At 51.3% G+C, this 6,550-nt stretch overlaps 1 protein-coding gene across 1 annotated transcript in view; it reads right to left on the reverse strand.

Annotated features, from left to right (window-relative positions):
* Positions 1-5,932, reverse strand: part of BACH2 (BTB domain and CNC homolog 2) — a 355,628-nt gene extending 349,696 nt beyond the window's left edge. The window contains exon 1 of the mRNA XM_047858295.1: positions 5,561-5,932. The gene's annotated coding sequence lies outside the window, so the exon portion shown is untranslated. The remainder of the gene's footprint in view (positions 1-5,560) is intronic.
* Between the last annotated feature and the right edge of the window lie 618 nt (positions 5,933-6,550).

The following is a 6,550-nucleotide window of genomic DNA, read 5'->3' on the forward strand; positions in this document are numbered from 1 at the left end:
GTTAACCAGGGGAATATGCTGGAGAAATGATGATTATGAAGTCACTGGGGAAGACTGAGAGACATCTTGGCTGTAATTCCAATGACTAGAATGAACGAGTACATACCTGAAATGCTTTCAGATTGGGGAGATTTATTATTTTGGAAAAGATAGCTCAAGGAAAAACAAAGGCAAAAATCCTGCCTGATTTGTGAGGTAGTGCCACTGGTATGGCAAGGTTCAATTTCCATATTCTTTAGAAAAGAAATGGTCCTTGAAAAGGACAGAGTGGTGATTCTAAGGATACTTCCAGCTTTAGGGAGGCTAAGCAGCATGCTGATGGTAAGATTAGGTTTCAGGTTTAGGTAGACTAACATTTTAAATTAATAAGAAAGAAAAAAAAGGGGGCGGGGGAGAAAAGGAAAAGGAAAAACCCTGAACTGACAAAGAAAACTACTTTGCTATGAAATGTTGTTCCAAGCCAAAAAATAAAAAAAGGATATTCTGGGCAACCTTTCTAAATTTACAAAATGTTTAGTTCACAGCAGGTTTCACTTTGGACTTGAACAATCTGTAAATATTTACATAAAATTTAAAGATGGGCCAGGAGTAGGTCACACACTCTCACTGACAAAACAGGAGCGATTTTCTATGATTCCCAGGGTCTTGGTGCTGCTTTGCGTAATGTAGCTCTAGCTGTGCCAGAAGTTTATGCCCTTTTCCCCCAAAACGCAAATTTTTACAACCAGCCTTGGCTTCTGATCCTCCAGTGCCTCTGCTAGGGTCCTATGTCACTGGAACTTCTGTAACATCCAGTTAGTAAGAGAGGAACAGGAAGGTAGATGCAGTGTCTGCTGTATAAATGCAGATTTTGGCAAATATGTTGCATCTGGTACTGTTCTATGTTCCTTGTCCATGAGAGTAGGAGCCATGTCCTCTGTTTAATATGGTTCCTGTGCACACCTAGTCATTGACTCAGGGCTAGACTGTACATACAGGATGGGGAATAACCTTTAGACAGTCCAGAAAACACATACAGCATTCAGGTGAAATTCTTTACAACATAAAATGAGAAAATTCCTCTTCTGCAGAATGGGCACAATGCCTACTTCCCAAGGTTGCTTTGAGGAGTCATCGAGGCAAGTACAGAGAAAGTAGTTAACACTGTTCCTGGCACATATTGAGCCTTCAATAAATCACAACTATTACTTTAGTGGGTGTTCTCAAATGTCAAATTCTCATGTAGGTCCTCAGGCATTTAATAGCCAAGTTACCCCATCTGGTCAATAACACCTAAGAAGATGACAGGTTATTCAAAAGGAATGGGTTATTTACCTTCAGAGGATTGCCATGGCACCCATGATATTAAGTATGTGGCTCTTCATGTTGCATTCTCCATCAGAAAGAAAGTTATCAATCCCTGAGTGGGATTCAGTTTTGATTTCAAGTTTTGTTTTTCTTATATCTTTCAATTTTCTGGATAGCTACAGACATTTACTTGGTGGAGACTCATAAATCATCTACTATGTGCCAGGCCTTTAGAAAATAGCCAAATACAGCAATATTAAACAATAAGAAGTTATAGCCCATTCAGTGGCAGAAGAAAGGTTACCTAAAAGAAAGGCAGAAGAAAGGCCAGCTCTAGCTATTGCATACATCCTCATCCAGCATTTAAACAATTTTTGAGGGGCGCCTGGGTGGCTCAGTCGGTTGAGTGTCTGACTTCGGTTCAGGTCATGATCTCGTGGTCTGTGAGTTCGAGCCCCACATCAAGTTCTGTGCTGACAGCTCAGAGCCTGGACCCTGCTTGGGATTCTGTGTCTCCCTTTCTCTCTGCTCCTCCCCCACTCAAGCTCTGTCTCTCTCTCTCTCTCTCTCTCTCTCTCTCTCTCTCTCTTTCAAAAATGAATAAATGTAAAAAAAAATTAAAAATGTTTTTTGAACTAGTATTTTAAATTTAGAGCTTCCACACAAAAATGCAGATATCCTGCTTCTCTTGGATAAACCAGGCGACATGGTAACACAAAGCCAGTATCCCCACCTATTCCTGTGTGGCAACAGTCAACAAGAAGATAAGACAAAGTAGTGGTTGCCCTTCCCTACTATGCCCCCCTCCTCACCAGGAGAGTGAAAAATGAAAATGAAGGGCCCCGAATTCAAGAATTATTAACAATTTCAAGATGATTAACAACAGATGATTCAACCAAGTGTGAGATCCTTCTGAGCAGGGGGGGAAGGGTACAACAGAGCACACACATGCCCACGAAGCTGGTCTTGCACCACACCCCCTCAGCAAAACAGGAAGGGTATTTATTTCTCTATGTAATTCTGTGATTCATTCAGTAATGAAGCCAGCATTAACAACAAGCCAGCTACCATACCCCCCCCCCCTCCCAAACCTGAGGCTCAAAAAGTAGGGGAGTGAAGCCCAGCACACTGAGCTAGAGAGCCTCTAGGATCTCTCTCCACCCTTGTTAAGGCTGGATCCATACCAGAGATACTAAGCGTGAGTTAATCCAAATAAAATTAAACTGCTCCCAACGATATAGATTGGCCTGAGCCCTATTGTTGGCATCACAGGAGCCCCGATCAACCATTCTGAGGAACAGCTCACAAGCGCTAATGAGTAAGTCCCGTTGGCTGTGCAGACAGTGGGCCCAGAAGTGAAGGGCCGGCCTAGGAGAGATTTGAACATGAACCTGACCATCTGGCTCTCCGTGACTCACTTTGATCACAAAATGAATTGCAACAAATTGAAGAGCACATGGCTAGAGTTAATTGTCTCATCTGTAATCTGAACCCACTTTTAAGCAGTTGTTATTACCATCTATCAGGTGGAAACGTTTCCTACCATCACTGCAAAGTGCATTTCCTGATGAACTGTAATGGATCATTAAATTCCATATCTGAATAACAATACTTTGCACTTATGCAGTGCCTTTCATCCAGGGATTTCAAGGCAGTTTGCAAATAATTAAGCCCCTCATACAGCAGCCAGAGGTGAGTGACTGGAAAGAACTTGCCTGAAGATACTGAGTCAAAGGCATGATTCAATAGAAAGGGAATAAATGGCTTCCTCCCAGGCATTAGCAATACTGAAAAGTGAACTGGGGTGGGGTGGGGGTGGGGGGGTTGTTCTGATGACCCCCCTCCCTTTCTGCCTAACCCCCTCTTCTCTATGGCAGATCCTCACATGCAACCTACAAGGAACAGAAAAATAACTAACAAGGGTATTTATAATTTAGCTATGAGTTCAGACACACACATGCGTGAAGAGAATGTTTTCCCATATAATCCTGGCATATACAAAATGAACTGACATTTCAATCCACCTGCAGAAGCAACAGATACCAGAGGAATTAACTCAACACACTTATGATTACCAAATGTCAAACCCAAAGCCTTCCAAAATGCAAAATGAAAATATTGCCCTGCACAAATTAGAGTGTGTTCTAACAAAAGTACTTTTTATTCCATGGTTGTGTATTCCATTTTGGGGACCCCCCCCCCACTTTGAATGACATTCAAGTTTCAGGAACAGCAAATAGGACAGAATTGGGCAATCAATGCATTCTCTAAACCAGAACACTAAAAGGGAAAAACATTTCAGTCACCACAACTTTTGTGGTGAAATTATAAACTCCTGAAAAACTGAATTTATAATGGAAATGCTGACAGACCTTTCACTGGAGCAGTCTGAGTGCAACACTGTAATTTAGCAATCTCTCTTACAGACTAAAGACTAATTCTAACAAGATGTCATTTTGACTCACGTTTATTACTACCTGCAAGAATGAAAAATGCCATTTACTCGGGAGCTGCCAGAGAACCAGGGTGGGGCAATCTCACATTTTAAGCAAGACGCCCGCTGCCTTACCAAAATAGCCCTCTCCACGGAAAGAGTGGCAGCCTTTCACGCTCAGCTTCTTTCATGTCAGCCAGAGCCTTCGCAGCTCGACATGCCTTTCCTACATGTTACATTTTAATGATCTGAGAAAACCGTTATCGGAGTTAACATCTCTAATTTTACTCTAAACAGACAAAAGCAAAATATCTCATTAGGCATCATCTCCGCCAAGGTTCCCACTAGGCAGAAAAGGATTTTTATCTAAAGTAATTACCCTTTTTAGTTAAACACACGCAACAGATGAAATTTACACACAGTGCGACTACAGCACTAGACAGCAAAGGTGGAAACCAAGGAACGCCGCGTCTCGCTACCCGCGGATCCGCGGGGAGTCTGCGGCGCAGTAGGGGGTGGGGCGCCCTCGTCCCTCCCATTTCTCGGGGCCACGGGTCGCAGCGACCACGGTCACCGGGCGCGAGAGCTGCGAGGCGCGCCTTCTCCGGCCACAGACAAAACCATCGGGACAGCGCCCACACTGGAACTTCCCCCAAGTTGTTAAACTCGCCTACACGCGAGAAGGTGCTGAGGATTCTCCGCACGTCCACAACCCCCGAAGCCAGGGGTGCGCGGCCCCTTTCACGTGCATACACTCGGCCCTGCCCGCTTCCTCCCACGGTTCGAGTTCCTGCAAATTCTCGGCCAGATCGAAGTGGACGAGATGCTCACTCGAGTCCCCTCTCGCGGGCAACTGGGGTAGTCCATGAGCGCCGCCCGCCGCCCTCTCCAACGCCACTGGGCTACTAAGCACCCACCCGTGAGAGGAGTACGAAGCGACCACAGGGAGACTCGGCATGGGGAGGTGGGGAGGTGTCCCCTGGATAAACTCCTCTCTTAGGTGAAGCTTGGAAACTGAAGTGTGGGGAGGAAAAAGAGGGTGTGTGTGCGTTGCACTTTGATTTCATGTAGAATCTTGGGGAGGGGGAGGTATAAGGTTTCTGTCTCTGAAGGCAAGAGCCCCTCGGTTCAAGCTCCCAGGGACGCATTCCCGTAACGCGGTCACTGGATAGGAGGGATTCCACCCAGCGCGCTTCCCTTGGTCTGCGCTGCGAGTCTCCCAGCTTGCCTCTTCCCGGGACCCTAAACTTGGGCTTTGATGCCGCGCCAGTCGCGGAGGTCTCAGCTACCCAGCGGCGACTGACAGCTGAGCGCGAAGGCGCGGTGGCCGCAGTCCCCGCGGAGCAGCCCCAGGCGCGGACGCCGCCGGCAACTAGGAGGCCGCCGGGCCTGGCGCGGGGATCGCGGGCTGGGGGCCGAGAGCAGGGCCGTGGGTCTGACAGCTGCTCCGGCTTGCGCGGACGCGCGCCTCCCTCCAGCCCGCCCTCCCCATGCCTGACTTATTACCCTCTGCTCCTCCTCCCCCTGCTGTTCCAAAACACCCGTCGACGCGAGCAAAATACAATGCCGCCTCGCCTGCCGTAAACAGCCTGGCGAGAGAGCTCACATTCGCCGCGCCGCGTCCGCCGGCTCGGCTCCCACCCCCTTCCCGTTCCTAGAAAATGCCATAAAAGCGGGCAGGGCGCTCGACGGGCGGCTGCGCGCCGGGCGGCCGGGCTCCCTTCCCGCGTCGCTTCCCCACGCCTCCCCGCCTGCCCCGCGCACCCGCTCCCTCCCCCCGTTAACTTGCCCCGCCGCCCCACCCGGTGCCGGGCCCGGGACCCAGGGCCGGGGACTCACCTCGCCAGATAACTTTGCGTCCTTTTTCGCCTCCTCTTCCCAGTGTCTTCCCAGCCTGCAGCCCCCTCCCGGGAGCTGGCGCGGTGGGCGGTTCGGGGGTCACCGAAAGCTCTCGGAGAAGACGCGCATCACATGGCAGCTCGTTCCCAGCCCCCCGAGTGTACCGGGTAGGGGGAGGGGAAGGGTCGAGGGGAGGCCGGAGAGAAAGCAAGAGCCCGGCGGCCGCGGGAACAGGCAGGCGGGGTGGAGAGGGCGGCGGCGGGCGCTCACGTTAGCGCTGCTGCGACCGCAGCCCGGGTGTGCACGGTCGCTGCTGCTGCTGCTGCTGAGGCGGCGGCGGCTCGGCGCTGTTTGCTCCGCGCCGCGCGGCTCGCGCTCTCCCCGGAACGCCCACACTCTCAATCGCTACATTGTTGACATTCGGCGCTGACGTCACCCGCTCCCCATTCACAATAACTTTACGGGAGACGGGCAGCGCACCTCCCCGGCCGCTGGGGCGCCGTACGCCTGGCGACTAGCGTAAGCCGCTCCGCGAATGGCGCTCCGGGGGCTAGGGTGGGGGGCGAGGGGCGGGGGCGGGCGCGCGCGCTCGGCCTGCTCGCGGGAGGGGGCGCGCCTCAGCCGCCGCTGCACTCCCCGCTTTGTGCAGCCGCGCGGTGGGGAGAGCCCCGTGCTCCCGGCCGGACTGAGCGCCTGGCCGGGTCCGGCCTTGTTCGAGACTCGCAAAGGCCTTGAAAGGCAAGGGTTGGGGGCTTGTGGGGGGGAGGGGAGTGGTGAAGGCTGGTATGGCACGTGGGGAGGGGTGCAGAGCCCAGGGCCCTGCCCCCAGGAAGAGGAGCCAGACGTCGAGACCTGGGATTCCTGGGTTGTCTAGCGTTTCCCAGGAGGGGAGGGAAAAGATGTTCCACGGGCCCCCACCAAGCTAACCTGGCCCCCTCATGAGTGGGGGTGGGGCGAGGAAGAGTAGTTTCCGACCCAACAGCGATTGAA

Source organism: Prionailurus viverrinus, chromosome B2 (assembly GCF_022837055.1).
Source record: "Prionailurus viverrinus isolate Anna chromosome B2, UM_Priviv_1.0, whole genome shotgun sequence".
Classification (NCBI taxonomy): domain Eukaryota; kingdom Metazoa; phylum Chordata; class Mammalia; order Carnivora; family Felidae; genus Prionailurus; species Prionailurus viverrinus.